The sequence below is a fragment of the Dermacentor andersoni genome, chromosome 4, assembly GCF_023375885.2.
Source record: "Dermacentor andersoni chromosome 4, qqDerAnde1_hic_scaffold, whole genome shotgun sequence".
NCBI lineage: Eukaryota > Metazoa > Arthropoda > Arachnida > Ixodida > Ixodidae > Dermacentor > Dermacentor andersoni.
This window is the reverse complement of record NC_092817.1, coordinates 58,384,136-58,400,104: the sequence shown is the minus strand read 5'-3', so window position 1 is coordinate 58,400,104 and position 15,969 is coordinate 58,384,136. Positions and strand designations below refer to the sequence as shown.

At 44.8% G+C, this 15,969-nt stretch overlaps 1 long non-coding RNA gene and 1 pseudogene across 1 annotated transcript in view; one reads left to right on the top strand and one right to left on the bottom strand.

Annotated features, from left to right (window-relative positions):
• The window catches only part of LOC140217336 (uncharacterized), a 97,283-nt gene that overhangs the window by 68,143 nt on the left and 13,171 nt on the right, over window positions 1–15,969 (top strand). The gene's annotated exons all lie outside the window — the stretch shown is intronic.
• LOC126536152 (iripin-3-like) lies at window positions 7,936–10,123 on the bottom strand (annotated as a pseudogene).

The window sequence follows — 15,969 nt, the reverse complement described above, 5'->3', positions numbered from 1 at the left end:
ACTGTGGCCGCAGAAATAACAGAGGATTTCATGGAACTTCGAAGGGACACGGCAGGGTGCGTTGGCTGACTTCATCCTATTAAGCTACTGAAAAAAAAAACATCAATATTAAAGCGCTAATTGTCTCATCAGCTCGCTGACTCTTCAATAGCAGAAACATTATGAAGCAAATGAGAACAGCTGTTACCAGCCGTGTTTGCTCAGTGGCTATGGTGTTGGGCTGCTGAGCACGAGGTCGCGGGATCGAACGCCGGCCACAGCGGCCGCATTTCGATGGAGGCGAAATGCGAAAACACCCGTGTGCTTATATTTGCACGTTAAGCACGTTAAACACGTGCACGTTAAACAACCCCAGGTGGTCGAAATTTCCGAAGTCCTCGATTACGGCGTGCCTCATAATCTGAAAGTGCTTTTGGCACATAAAAACCAATGATTTAAAAACAACTGTCTGTATCGGTAAAATGACTCGTGGCAAACGACAGTCGGAATTATGAACGCCATCCCTGACTCCCGTGTACGTCACACAGAACCTTTGTGCAGACGTGCACAGAAAGATGAGCAGCCAGATATCGCTGTAGGTTACCAGGGCATCAGGGAAAAACCTCGCTTGGACATTCAACTGTAAGAGGCTCTCCGGGCTGAACGTACGCATGGCAAACACAGCTTGACGCCACCGCTTCGAAGCGGATAGAGTTTCACACGGCCGACGAGACGGGTCATCGTGGCGGCTGCGCGTGTCCTGGCATGCGGTGTTCCTGCGGCGGAGAACCGCACGCACTGTCGGCATAACGCCACTGTGTGGATTCTCACTCTAACTACGCTTTGGGCTCACCGAATCATTAGCTTGAAATTATAGTAGAGGGCATGACTGCTGGGTTCCTTTTTTTTAACCATTAGCTTATTTTGCAACGCAACGCAATGGCGGCGTGTGCTTGCATACAGAGATGAAGAAAAAAAATCAGAAAACACGCATCAAGCGGTGGCGGCTAATTGGAAAGAGCAAAATGGAGAAAAAAAAATGTTTTCGCTCTTTCGGATAGGCAACATTCCCCATTAACAGATACCAGGAGCAGCAATGTGACTCTGACCAGCATTCCGACAAGTCTACAAGTATGAAAACTATCACAGAGAGCTTTTAAGCGATGCTTCGTCCAGGTAATTTTTCTCTTGCTCACCTCTAGGTTGCGTTTTTGTGCACATTCCTTAGAATGTAGGCAGGCGTTGTGCCGCTTTCGGTGGCAGTTGCCAGCCTGCTCCTCGCTTTCCCTCTTCTGTATAATGTATATCTATATATGCTTTCGAACGAAATAGTTGTATTAATAATAATGCATTATCATGGACGCAAACTTGTGAAAAAGAACAGGTTTGCATCTACTGCACTTTGAGGAGTTGTTATTTTTCACAGCTTGTGTTGGAGTTATGTCAAAGTACATTTGACTCGATGCAAATCTCATCAGAAATGCGATTTACCGAGAATGTTCCGACTTCAGATATCTCAAGCCGTATTTGTACTAGTTGCCATAGACTGATTTTCTACTGTGTTCAAAATTAATGTTTGAACATATAATCTTTGCGCCTCTCGGCTGATTTTTGATTGCACGGTCATCATTTTGGTGAATGTTGGAATGAATAATCGGCAAGATAGGTAAAGTAATAGCAGTCTTGGAACATTTTATTGCTCTGTTGAGCCAAAATTTTTAACAGAAACGCAAATATACCAGAGGTTGCTCTCCCAGTCGCCACTTTCTAAGTCAAGTATGTCAAATCCCGGAGGAGTAGCTGGCCGTGTGTTTAATTTTTGTTTACTCTAGCCTGCAGCGAAAGCTCCTATGCTTTCGCTTTATTTTCCTAACACGTTGTCCTCAGCGTCGTGCATTCGCGCGTATTCTCGGGTATTGATGTAACCACGAACGTGCACTGAAGTTGGAAACAGGAACGTGACAGGATCCGGTTTAAAATATTTGTTAAAAGACCTTCCACCTTACTCATTGCAACAACAAAAGTTTGAGTTGTTGGCAGGAGAAGAAAGTCGCGACACCCTTTATTCTTATGAGGCACAGCTCTGGGCCTCATATTTATGAAAGAATAGGGAGCCCGTAAAAAAAAAAAAAAAAAAAGGGTGTCCTGGAAGTAATGGGGATTATTTGCCGCTTAGCACGCGGAATCAGTGAACATAGGTTAAACATATCGCACGAAATTGTTCCGCGCAGTAACGGTGAGGAAAATCTCTTATATTTCCTTCACACTAGTTCTTATGGTTTCACCACCACGAAATAGATGAATTTTTCAATTTTTGTTGTCTTGTTCGTGGCTTTCTTAATAATTAAAAAACAGCATCTCGAAAAACAGGAACAAGCATTTAGGTTTGCTTTTAATGCCACAGCAGCCATCATGACAATAATTTGGCAGAAATCGAAAGTTCTTAGCATGTTTCGATAGGGAGTAGTGTTAATGAAACAGAAGAGCAGTGCAGTAAGCACTGCAACGAAGAGTGTCAGAGAGGAAGACCAGCGATAACCGGGGACCTCACCCTCGCTTTTCAGAGGTCTTGCAACGGCAGAATACTTGTGTGGCGGGGAAAGAAATAAACAGCGCAAAGAAAATGAGAGGCTAAGGAGAGAAGAAAACAGGCTCATATCTCTTGCAGTAGAATTAGCCTTACACGAACATAAACCTGTACCAAGAGCCAGTATCTACCGGGGGGGGGGGGGGGGAGGCGCTAGGGGGACACTTGGCCCCGCCTTCCTCGCTGTCAAAAGTGGGGAGCAAAGGATGTCATTTGGTGCCTGCTCTCATTTTTGATAGCGGGCACTGGCACTTTCGGTTGCACGCTGGAAAGTCTATTAAAACTACAGCTGAAGCTAAATCTTCTTTTTTAGTAGCGTGACCACACAAGTAAAGCCTTTATTTACTACGCGTATCGCTGCTTCGTAAACGCCGATTCTCTTTTGTGCCTTCTCGGCATGTCCGGTTGCGGATGACGCGCGGGGTTCGCCACACCCGCTCGCGTTGCCTATAACCCCTGACGCTGGGCAGCTGCCGTCCCAACAAACTGTCAGCTTGCGCAACTTGCATCATGCCCAATTTTTTGGGACCGCTATATCCCTGTTCTGAAACACAATCAGCTTGTTAAATTTAATACGCGGAAGAGTGGGAGGTCCGGATGAAGTATTATATTCACACTTGTGCTGTAAAAGCAGCGCTGCAAAGTTGAACCAAAGACCAGAACACCACATACAGAGCGCATCTATCAACTGTTTATTAAAACAAATAGGGGGCCTACAATGTGGGCAACTAAAGCTAGATACTGATAGATCCGCTTCGTATTTGGTGTTCTCGTATCTGTAGTTCAACTTTTCCGCACTACTTTTTAATCACAAGTATTATATTCCTCCTAGCCCCAACGCAAGCCTTAATCAATATTATAGTCAGCCACGCCCAACGACTGTGTGCCTCACGGCACGAGATTGTTGGATTATCGAATGCTGCAACTATTTAATGTGTGTCTGTTGCAGTGTTGTAGTCTAAGTATGTTATCAACATCAAAAATATAATCAACCCTCTTAGAAGAGTAACTATCTAATTTCATGGTGTAACTACGACTCACTGGATATATGCTCGTGAAAATGACCTTGATCGAACTCGCAGGCCCATTTTAATAGCAATAGAACACCGACTTGAATTTATGTTAAAGACATGTGCCAGTTCTGACTGACGATTTCATTTTCAGGCTATTTCTAAATAAGAGAAACACTATTACTTGTTTCCCGGCAGCAACAAACACATCAGATGTATCGTATTTTGAAAAAATGAGGGCCACTTTTTGGTGATGTAGGCTTGGAGCGACGCCAGTCACCGGCAAAAGATGCCGAGAGCGAGTGGGGCTATACTAATCCAGCTACAACCAAATTAGGAAGGCCCACTAAGCTTCAACAAGACACTCCTTCATGAGAACAGGAATTGGATTCCCTGGTGCAGTATTCGGCCACTCCCTCCCAAATTAATCACTCAATTCCCCAATAGCTGTCAGTCCCCAGCAGCTGCGGAGCAGCTGACCAAGGTGACGGTCGGTAACGCAGCAGAAGGTGCTAAGAATCTCTGAGTCCGGACACGCCAACAGTGGAATCTGACCCTTGTAACGTTAAACACCCGAACCCTCAAGAGTGAGGCTAGCTTAGCACGACTCTTTGAGGAACTATCAGACATTGTTTGGGATATCATCGGCCTTAGTGAGATTAGAAGCACTTGTGAGGCTTATACATGGCTGAATAACAGACATGTCCTCTGCTATAGAGGTCACCCAGATAAGAAGAAATACGGGGTAGGATTCCTAATCCATAAGGACATATATAGATTGAAGGTAGTACAAGCGTACGCTCCAACATCCAGTCACGATGATGAAGAAGTGGATCCATTTTGTGAAGATGATGAATTAGCGAAGAAGAAAGTGCAAACTCAGTATACTATAGTAATGGGCGACTTCATTGCAAGATTGCGGGGAAAAGAAGGCTGGTGAACAAGCAATTGGCAACTACAGCGTCGATTGTAGGAACGTTAGAGGAGGGATGCTGGTAGAATTTGCAGAAAGGAATAACCTTCGAATCATGAACACCTTTTGCAGGAAGCGTAGCAACAGAAAATGGACGTGGAAAAGCTATAATGGGTAAACAAGAAATGAAATTGACTTCACACTTTCTGCTGATCCCAGCATAGTGCAGGATGTAAAAGTGATAGGTAGCTTTAAGTGCAGTTATCATAGGTTAGTGAGCTCTGGGATTCACCTCAATTTGAAGAGAAAGAGCAAAATTGGTCATGAAGAAACCGGTCAACCTAGAGGCAGTAAGGGTAAAAGCAGACGAATTCATGCTGGTACTTGGAAACAAGTATTTAGCCCTAGAACAGAGAGATGATGATGACATAGAGATAAGGAATGAAACCGTAATGAGGTTGGCTTCAGAGGCACCAACTGAAGTGGGAGGCAAGACACCAAGGCAAGCAGTAAGCAAGCTCTCCCAAGAAACAAAGGAGCTAATAATTAAACGACAGAGAATTAAAGTGTCCAACTGAAGAGATAAGATAGAATTCGGGGAACTGTCAAAACTGATCAACTAGGCGAAAATAAGTGATATTAGAATCAGTAACGTTAGAAAGACTGAAGAATTCGTAAAAAAATGGACGCAGCCTGAAATCAATGAGAAGGAAATTGGTATAGGACAAACCAAGGTTTATGCACTGAAAGATAAGCAGGGTAATATGATCAGCACTCACGAAGACATAGTAAAAGAAGCGGAAGAATCCTATACTGACCTGTACAATACCCAGGGGAGTCAGGACACCTCCATTAGAAATAGAAATGAACAGGATGCAGAAACTCCTTCTATAACTAGCGATGAGGTCAGAAGGGCCTTGCAAGACATGAAACGAGGATATGAGGCCGGCGAAGATGGAGCAACAGTTTATTTAATCAAAGGTGGAGGAGACATAATGCTTGAAAAACTGGCGGCTCTTTATACGAAGTGCTTATTGACTGCAAGGGTCACCAAAAAATTGGAAGAATGCAAACATTATATGAATCCATAAAGAAGGAGACGTTAAAGAATTGAAAAATTAGAGGCCCATTTGCTTACTCCCAGTATTGTATAAAATATATACCAAAATATTCTCCAATAGAATAAGGGCCACAGTGTACTTTAGTCAACCTAGGGAACAGGCGGGCTTCAGGGAGAAATATTCTAAAATGGATCACATCCATGTCATTAATCAAGTTATCGAGAAATCCACAGAATATAACAAGCCTTTCTATTTGGCTTTCATAGATTACGAAAAGGCATTCGATTCAGTAGAGATACCAACAGTCATAGAGGCATTACGTAATCAAGGAGCACAGAACGCTTACGTAAATACCTTGGAAGATATCTACAGAGGTTCTACAGCTACCCTAATTCTTCACAAGAAAAGCGAGAAGACACCTATAAAGAAAGGGGTCAGACAGGGAGCACAATCTCTTCAATGCTATTCACTGCGTGCTTAGAAGAAGTATTCAAGCTATTAAACTGGGAGGCTTAGGAGTAAAGGTCGTCGGCGAATATCTCAGCAACCTTCGGTTTGCCGATGACATTGCTCTACTCACCAACAATGCAGACGAGTTACAACAAATGATTGAAGACCTTAACAGACAAAGTGTAAGAGTGGGGTTGAAGATAAATATGCAGAAGACAAAGATAATGATTAACAGCCGGTCAAAGGAACAAGAGCTCAGGATCGCCAGTCGGCCTCTAGAGTCTGTGAAGGAGTATGTTTACCAAGGTCGATTAATAACAGGGAACCCTGATCATGAGAAGGAAATTCACAGAAGAATAAACATGGGTTAGATCGCATACGGCAGACACTACCCGCTTCTTACTGGAAGCTTACCATTTTCATTGAAAAGGAAGGCGTACAATCAGTGCATTTTACCAGTGCTGACATATGGGGCAGAGACTTGGAGGCTGAGAAAGAAGCTTGAGAAAAAGTTAAAGACCGCGAAAAGAGCGATAGAACGAAGATTGCTAGGCAGAACGTTAAGAGACAGAAAGAGAGCGGTTTGGATCACACGGCAAGGGGGTATAGACGATATTCTAATTGACATCAAGAGCAAGAAATGGAGCTGGGCAGCTTATGTAATGCGGCGGTTCGATAACCGTTGGACACATTAGGGTTACTGAATGGGTACGATGAGAGAAGAAAACGCAATCGAGGACGACAGAAGACTAGGTGGAGCGATGAAATTAGGAAATTCGCGGCCGCTGTTTAGAATATGTTGGCATAGGACAGGGGTAATTGGAGATCGCAGGGAGAGGCCTTGGTCCTTCAGTGGACATAAAACAGGCTGGTGATGACGATGATGAAAAAGAAGGTTCTTGAATGACAAAGTTTCATTAAAATATTTGTCCTCAACTTGTTCATTTCAAGGCCTTTACACTTATCATATTAGCGACATGCACGGCTTTGATGGGTTCGCGCTTATGTAGTTCTAAATGCCGTGTGATATTTTCTTTCTTGTTAAATAGACGAAAAACACAGAAGCATTGATGTCAGTTGTATTTGGCACAACTTTTGTGGCATAAGAATATATGCTTTTATGAAAAAAAATCCGTATTCTCCTTGTCATGATAGTGCGTAGAGTCCAAGAATTCGTTTGCAGCACCTTTGACAATGGTAATGCAGTTATTATTGATGTATGTGATCCCTCGTCAAATTCTGAGAGGAGGCCGAGCTCCATCGTGAGCCTTCCCCCCCCCCCCCCCCGAACAAAATTTCTGGCTACGACATTGCGCATATCTGCGCAAGATGGTTAAGTGTAGTGGTTGAAGATAACTTTCGCGAGAAAGGGCGAGAGAGAAGGATGATCATTACAGCTTACAGTGTATCGGTATTATGTCTTTTATGGTGGTGATATTTCACGAGTGCTTTAATTCTTAGTCGTGTCTCTCTTCCAAACGCTGTAGAAAGAGCGTTTTGCAAGCGTCAAAACACGCAGCTAAGCATGTTGCAGACTTCTAGCAATTTCGAAGGGAAATAGAAGAAATTCGAACCAAAACCGAATGAAACCGAACCGAACGAAATTCGAACCGAAATAGAAGAATATCGTACACCAATAGTTAACACTCGTTGTACTGACACTTGGTCCTTACCACAGTTTAGAACCGATTACAAACTGCAATCCTTGGCTCACAATCTGCCATTTTTTCTCAATAAACATAAAGATACTGCTGGTTTTAGTCGAAAACAACTGCGAACATACTTTGTGCACATGTAATCCGTATTTCTTCATATGTCGTTTAAGAAAACAACTGTATTATTGCTGTACTTGATTTGATGCTGTACTTGATTGCTGTACTTGATTTGATTTGATGACTACTTCTGTATTGCTATTGTTATTTCATTTTGCTGCTGCTGCCATGTAATGGTTTCTTGGGCCTTCGTCAAGCTGTTCGTACAGTTTTTGCCCAGGTGACCATCCAGATACTTGCTGGAGAACAAAATATGATTTGATTTGAAATTATTTGATTAGAAGAGGGGGGAGGGGTACAGGAGTCTTATGTCATTGCTTTACGCAACATGATACGGTTTCCACCTAACTATAGTCCTTAGAAGGAAAAAAAGAAAGAAAATAAAAAAGCAAGAAAAAGGCATTCTACTTTCCCTAAGGAAAATAGACAGGAAATGTACTAAAAGGGCGCACTTTATTTAAAAGGTGCGTTTTCATACGTTGTAATGTTAGTGGCACATTTCCATCACTCGAAAGTCCGGGCGTACCGGAGTGCAAAGGAACGACTCAGCGTATCAGAGCGTGTGAACCTCTCCTATGAAAAGAATCCGGTTGGTGCTCCTTTCCCTGATGTAGTAGAGGAAGGGGCGATTTACGATGAACTCTATGGGCAGCAGCGGGTTGAGGTGAGCCGAGGTGCGCCGGAACGAGAACCCAGTGACTGCGCTCACGATGGTTCCTCCCTCGTACACCTCGACGGCCGCCTGATGCACAGGGTTGGCTATCACAAGGCGGACGCCTTCGCTGATGCCGCTGAAGTTGGCCGATCCTTCGAAGACAGAGTTCAAACCAAGGGCCTCCATCGCTGTCACCAAGACGTAATCAACGCTCATTTCAAACTTGGGTAGCTAGAGTATGACGTCCTTAAAGCTTAGCTTGCTGCTGATGTCTTCGAGCATGTGGAGCGACATGCCGTTCCGGACCACCGCGAGTCCAGTTGGGTTGTCCGGAAGGAGGACCACCATGCTGAACCTGTCTCCCTGGTACGGTATCTCCACGGCAGAGGCGTGATAGGCATCTACTCTTGTGTGCGGAAGACGTGTTTTGAGGTGCATCGCCGGTTTGCTCACTTCGTTGGTGCCCAGGTTGAGGAAAGGTTTGTCCACCGTTTCACGGGCGTTGAATTTGGTCTGCCAGGCGCCCCTGAAGTAAACGGCGTTCAGGATGAAGAGCACGATGAGCTGCGGCTCACCCCCTAACAGCATGCCGGAGATCTTGTCCCTGGTCATTCCGCGCAACCACGCATTTACTTCCGCCCCTACCCTCCGACTGTCCCCATGGAAGTCCACAGACCTCAAATCGGCGTCGAAGATTTCGCGCAGCTGCTGTTTGTAGCTTTCCGATATGGGAAAGCCCACCTGTGCTAGGACCATGTTGGCCACGTCCACAGTGACGTTGGGCGAAGTCGACAGTTCCAAGAGGTTTTTGTGCGCTGCGAGCACTCTGTCTCGGCCGGTAAGGCCGAGAGCGGTGTGACCGAGCACAGAATCCAGCTCCGCCTCAGAGTTTCCCCTGGCGCCGACGTAGGCCATACCGAACGCGGCTGCAATGCTGGTCGGTGAGAAGAATACATTTGACGAGGGCTCCTGGGCTGCGAGGTACTTTAGCAGGTTCACGCCAAACTGGTTGTGGGCCCTGGCGAGCAGCGTGTTGTCGTCGGTACCGCAGTGGGCCACGGGGACAACCGACGCGAGGAGGAGAAATTTGGCGAGCATCGCTAGAATTCTTGTGAATGCCTGGCCGTTGGCTGCGGAGACTCCTCACTTTAAGCTGACGCGTGGTGACCTCCATTATTCTTTTCTGCTTGGTGTATTTCTTTTTTCTTGCGTGTCGCGACCACCGACGAAGATCTCGGATTGCACCTCTCGCGAGACACAACGCTCAACGCCCGCCGGCTCAAGTGTATGCGAATATTGCTATCTTTGTCAGCGCTTCGTTTTTATCTGCGTCAGTGGCAGATGGCATTTTATTTCCTCCGCCAAGAAAGACAACTTGGGTCTAGGTTTGTCACTGACGCCGATGGAAATAGAGAGTGGGGGACCGCCTTGAGAAAACGCTCGCTTTCGGTGGAAAGTTGGTGCCGTCGTTTGCGCTGCGGTCGCATAATGCAGACAGTTTGTATTCCACTGCGCACCCAAAGACCCGAATTACGACCTCAGTAAAGGTTTGAAAACGCACATTTCGATGAAGACAGACGAGGACGGACTACTTCCGTTTTCACCGCAATGTGCAGCTGAAATTATGGTTTTTTTTTTTTGTTTCAGCATATGGCCATTGGATTGCTCTTGCAGGGAATGGGCGTGTATGAAAATTGTATATATATATATATATATATATATATATATATATATATATATATATATATATAGTACATATATATATATAGTATATATATATAGTATATATAGTATATATATAGTATATATATAGTATATATATATAGTATATATAGTATGGCGCACGTTGTGGTTAGGATCTCATCGACGGCGTGTCGTGGTCGCTTCCGCTTTCGCCAACTTCTTACATTTCTTTGTACTGCAAAGATTATATATTGGCTCGTTTCGATAAAGGTGCAGTCAATATGTTTTCTTGGCACAGCACCGTATTTTCCATTGCTCTTAAAAAAGGCGGCAAGTTTTGCCTTTCTCTCTTTATCTCTCTCTCTGCAATGCATGAATAGCCCTATTGTTAGAAAACAGTGCTCGTTCTAACCTATAGTATACACGTGCTACAAAACAAGCTCGCAAGATTTCCCCGGCTGCCTCGCGATGCCTCATTAGGGCTTTCCGCGCAAATAGTACTTCAAGCAAATCAAGAGATTCTGAATGGTATCGAGGTTGTAACACGCAAAATTTGACCGTTAAATACAGGACGCAAGAGTATCGTCTTTATTGACGGGTGCTGCTCATCATAGAGATAAATTAGTCCAGACTGCTCCATCGCTTATCTATGCGCCTTTCGCTACAAGAAAGAAACGAATTTTTCCACGAAACCAGGTCTTGCCTAAACACACCGTGTAATATTTATCAAATATGAACCTAAATAATTTTTTTCAGATCCTTTTATGGAAATTGGTGGGCGCTACGTTCTCTAATAAGGGTGCAGTCTTTCCGGATTCCCTAGCCAATGCTTTCGGGCTGAGTATGCTCTGGTGGCTGGCCGGGTCATCGCTTGACTGTATCGTTTGTCGAATACATCGTGTACTCTGGGGGTCTTCATTCGTTTAAACACGCAGTCTCGTCTCATGCGATCCCTTGCATGCAATGGTTACGAGTGCTAACCAGCTATTGCTTTTTCGCAGAGCTTCGTGAAAGCGTCTTCTGTTTTGTTCTCCACATCCGAGAGCATTTAACCAAACTGTCGTGAAAGCTTGGCTCACCACAACGCTGTCTAAAGCTCAGTTAACCATTGGTTGGTAGCAGTTCCGCCCTGACAGCAGTGCCCGATCAATCAGGATGAGCGCCACAGTGATCCGCACCATCAAATACGGCTGGGCAGGAGAGGGTGAGATGCCGCTTGTAACGAGCCACTGGAGTTATATTAGCCTACCCGATGGCCTGCGCACCCGACGACACCCATCATGAAAACACGGACACACCGCCAAATATGCGCCTTAAAAGTCATCACAGAGCCTAATTAAGAAGTGTGCCCTAAGGAAGCAAGCGAGTCCTCCCTGTTTGCCACGCACCGGGAGCACTTCTTCTCAAGCCAAGAGTATGCCACAGCTAGAATCATGAATCGCGATAAAACTGTAATGCGGCATTCAGCGACTCTATATAAGATATACTATAAGCAGCGGTTAAATATGTGCAACATTTCCCATATCTTTCTACGGCTAGGCAATGTATAGATACCCGAACTGACATAACAGGTAGCAAGTCGCCTGCGAGATGCAGGAGTTTTAACTAACGCATGTTTGTAGCGCCGCTCCCGTGTCTCATTCAGTGTGTTAACCGGACACAACTACAGGGTTTTGGTGCTCGATCTCGGATCGTAGGAATCGGGAGTAGCGATGTAGCGATGTTGCTAGTCCGTACTCGCCGAGTCGTTACTGTCCAACAGACTCTGCCACGGGAACGTCGAGGTAAGCACACACTAATAGCAATTTTTTTTTCTAAGGAACCCGTGTACGTCGAGACGATCCTGTTTATTAAGGCTAAGAAATGGGTTTAAGGCGGAGAGTGGGCCATATGTTCCACAACCAGACAGTTGTCCTAATACCTTTAACTTTACGTGACTGCTTTCTTACTTTTCCTGCAAACGATATACGTCTTGCGCGGCTCAGTGTGCTCGTTTCAAATTTCTTTGGACTGTGCGCAGATGTGCCCCGATTATAATGTAGAATAAAATAATTTTTTCCGTGCAATTCCATAAGGGCGTCGGCATGTGTCATCTTCTGTATTGCCAAGGAACGACAAGCAACCGATGTCGCCTGACTTCAGCGCTTGCTACACGGTCTTTACGGTAATAATAAAAATAGCCCACTCCGGCAAATCGTATTCTGTGCTGTGCGCCGAATCGTGTGCACAGTCCTCACAAACTACACCTGGAGTCATATGACGGAAAGATTGCATAGACGCGCGACTTCAATGGTGGTGTTATGAAACGGATGTGTTGTTCAACTGCTTAGCAGGTTTTAGAAAACATAGATGCAAAATGGATGCAATATTAGATATAGTAACATGTGTGGAACACGAGCGTGCCCGTGGAAACATGACGATAGCAGTATTCGTAGACATCAAGAGGGCATTTGACACTGTTAGTCACGTTCATGTCCTGCTAAGTATGTTGGAACTCGGAATGTCTGGCAGGTCCTTGCGATGGATTTCTGAATTTTTATCAGGTAGCAAAATATTTGCTGAGACGGGTGAAGGAAAGAGTGCTGAACATGTTAAACAGGGAGTACCAAAAGGAAGCGTACTCAGCCCCTTTCTTTTTAACTGCATCATGGCTGATTTAACAAGAAGGCCGCAATCACAGAAGGCTTTCACTGTATGCAGCTGGTGTGTGTATTTGGAAATCTGGGACTAATGTTCAATTCCTTCAGATGGCATTGCACGACGGCATAAATATCATTAACCAGTTGTTGAGAGGGGGAGGTATGGTTCTATCACACGCAAAGACAGCTGTATTGCCCTTCACTCGGAGGCAGTTAAAAATGTCACTTTTAATCAGGAAGGACGCTCTCTAATGATTGTCACACAGCATCGATTTCTTGGCATAATACCTGATAGACAGCTATCTTGGGCTTCCCACATGAAAAAAAAAACTCGAAAACGAGGTCAATGCGATAGTGACTGTACTTCGCAGGCTTGCAGGCACATCATGGGGCTGATCAGTGTCGTCCATTCTGACTGTTTAGAATGCATTAATGCGAAAAAATATTTCGTATTCCGCGCCAATCTTACACGGACTTTCCCACACGTCAGAAGAGCGACTATAAGGACTTTTAGCTAGAGAACTACGCATATGTCTAGCAGTTGCACGAGCCACTTCTAGCTATCTTGTAACAGATGAGGCTCGCCAACCACCGTTTCCAGTTATGAGAACTACAGAAACATGCCGACATTATTTTTCCGTCTTCAAACATAGCGTAAAAGCCACCCATTGGCGCTAGACATAATGAAACGAGATAGAAGTTATGTTCATAAAGAAATTAAAAAAAATCTTCATATATTGCCTAGAAATGAATTTTGCAACTCAGACATCGAATATCCTCTATGGCTGCTTACACTTCCGTAAATCGAATTTTCAGTCGACAGGATATTCAGAAAAAGAGACATGTTCATTCAAGCTGCTCAACAACTAGCACTATACCAGATATATATGCGGTATTCAGGATACAGACCCGTTTACACTGACGGCTCCAGTACACCAACCTCTTCAACTTCAGGATTAATTATACCGCACCTCAATAAACAAGTATCATTTAAGCTATCTCATGCGACTTCATCCAGAATGGTTGAACTATTCGCAATTTTATGGGCGATAAAATTTATAACGTCAGTAAGAGATGCGGAAAAATGGGTAATTTCCAGCTATTCACTGGCGGCTCTAACATCAGTCTGCAGCACAAAAGGAAAAAAAAAAACAATCAGTAATAGTATAATAACACTTAAAGACTTCACAAAGGTAAGCCAAGCGAAGCGTGAAATTGCATTCCAGTGAATATCAGGGCATTCTAACATTCCTGGCAACACAGCAGCCGATGAAGCAGCCCGACAAGCCCACCTTCAAGATGATGTGTTTCCGCTCCCAATATCAAAGAAGGAATTACGCTGCATTATAAGGACAACGTCTTTCAAAATGTGCAGAAATACGTGGTTTGACCATACCTTTAAGAGCTCGGATTTGTTATCATATTGTTCTGTTTATTGAATTCAAATTTTTATCGTCATTAGACAGAAATATGGAAACCCTTATTTATCGAATAACGCTAGGCACTGCCTACACAAAACATTCCTTACATAGAATTGGCCGTGCGGAAACCCCCGAATGTGATTGTGGATTTGTAGATGAAGATATACATCACCTTCTTCTAGGTTGCCCACATCACGACACACCAAGACGCCGACTTAAATCAACCCTAAGTACATTAGACCGCAGACATTTCAGTTTAAAGAAGCTTTCGGGTCCTTGGCCAACAACAGCCTTGCAGAAGAGTGCTTTAAAGCATTAAAAACCTTTCTCGAGGGCAGCGGTATTGTTGGCCGTTATTAACGCTTTTAATGTTCCTTTCATTGCAATGTCGCTGTATATATGTAGCTGTTTGTGGATTATGTTATGTTGACTGTTCTGTTGTGACTATATGTGATAATGCATTTGCACTATGTATGCACCACCCGCTGACTAGAGACTGTAGTATTAGGCGACAGTATCATTTGTATTTTGGAGACTTTCTTCTACATAACTGTGGAGTCATTTAACTTGTATATTGTATGTACCATGTATTTCTTACGCCATAGTGTTACTGTGAAAACGGCGCTTGACGAGTTCTTGTGCTTTATGAAAAGGTTGTTTGATATGTAATATCTTGAACCCAGTACGTTGTAGGCTAGACCCATTTAAGGACTAAGGAGTAGCCGGCACCTTATATTGTGCGTCAACATCTCCTTATATCATAAAAAAAAGGAACGTTTGTGAATATGGCCTTGAGAACGAAGGCAATGGTGAGAGAACCCAGGTCGATAGAAGCTTATCAGCCGTTCCTTGAACCTCTTCTTATTCTACGGCGCTCTTCAGGACATGCAGTGGTGGCGGGAGGGGGAACGGGAAGGAGGTGCGGCTCATCTACTTGTACTAATTGTTTTCCCTTCTCGACCTTCTTGTTTCTGGCAAACGGATGACCCGCTCTTGCTGCTTTGGCACAAGGGGGGAGCGGCCGTTCGCCTCCCATATAAAGGTCTCACTACGCTGCCTTTCGGCACCATCTGCCCCATTCGCTGCATCGGGCTCTTTTACTCACAGCCGATCGCTATCTCGGACGGAGAGCATGAAAGCCCACCGGGCCCGGCGTCACTTTCCCGCATGCTGGCTGGGCCCTCGTGTTTGACGCGGTCATTACTTAACGTACGGGGGGTTATACTAAGGCACGCGATCGTCACGTGCACGATAGCATCTAAGTCAGGGTCGACGTGAAACGCGATACACCCTAATACAAAATCTTCTATTCGCTGTTTTTTTTTTGTTTTTTGTTAAGGAAGGAAGGCGCCTCACTGAACCATCGTTGTGTGGTCGCCAGAGGATACAGCATCGCTGTTGTGAATAAAAGTCACGTTGTTTCTCCCCTCCTTCAGCTTGCGGAGGGTAGGTTGTAGGAGCCCGGCCCACGTGGCGCATTTGTGGATATTATCCGCAAGAGGAGAGGCTTTTGAGTAAGTTAAAAGAGGAACGTGCAGTGAAGAAAATAATTAAAGCACTCTAATCACGATAGGGTGAAAAAAATAATAATAATAAGCTAGCAAACCGGAGAAAACAAGCCTTGCGCAGCTGGGCTCGACTCCGAGAGAGAGAGGCACAGAGTGCGAGCGCGCGCTGATCGTCCGCCGGACACAGACACGGAGCCGAGGACCGACGACGAGAGAGCTTAGCGGAGTTGCAGGCGCGGAGTGCGCCCGAGGTTAGACGGGGTCCGGTCGGGGCGGTGTTTGCTGCCCGCC